The 538-nt window shown below is 19.1% G+C and overlaps 1 protein-coding gene across 1 annotated transcript in view; it reads left to right on the top strand.

The window, feature by feature from the left end:
• The window catches only part of LOC107648464 (GATA transcription factor 12-like), a 3,384-nt gene that overhangs the window by 1,352 nt on the left and 1,494 nt on the right, over positions 1-538 (top strand). The gene's annotated exons all lie outside the window — the stretch shown is intronic.

Here is a 538-nt window from a genome sequence, read left to right as displayed (position 1 = left end):
AAAGATCTTTAATATTAATAAATAAATACCTAATGTTACAACTTTTTTTAATTTTAAAATTTTAATTTTTAAAATTAAAAGTATCATATAGATTATTAATGTACTCACAAAATGAATCAAATAAAACAAAAATTATCATTTTCTCTTTTCAACATTGAATAATTTTTCTTGTAGAATATTTATGATCATGTTTGTTTTTGTTATTTTTGATATCATAGATCCTTCTGAAAAAGTACATGCATGTTTTAACATTGTGAAAGTTATAAAATTTGATTTCTTTTATTATTTGTTTTTGTAAAATTTTTCAAGAAAGGTAAGATTTTATTAAAATTTTCAGTAGATATAACAGATTACTATGTATGAAAACAATTTTTTTTAGGCCAAAAATAGTGTTGCCTAAAAAAACTACTGCCAAATGTAGTGAATTAAATTTTGTAGAGGATTGTTAAACTACGCTTTTTTTTTTTTGTTTCTTTTGTATATGTGTTGAAGTAAAACCTTTTTATTTTTAATTTTCATTTAAATAAAGAACATTATT

This window comes from Arachis ipaensis, chromosome B06, assembly GCF_000816755.2.
Source record: "Arachis ipaensis cultivar K30076 chromosome B06, Araip1.1, whole genome shotgun sequence".
NCBI lineage: Eukaryota > Viridiplantae > Streptophyta > Magnoliopsida > Fabales > Fabaceae > Arachis > Arachis ipaensis.
Note: the sequence above shows the minus strand (reverse complement) of the source record. Positions and strands in the feature narration are given on the sequence as shown.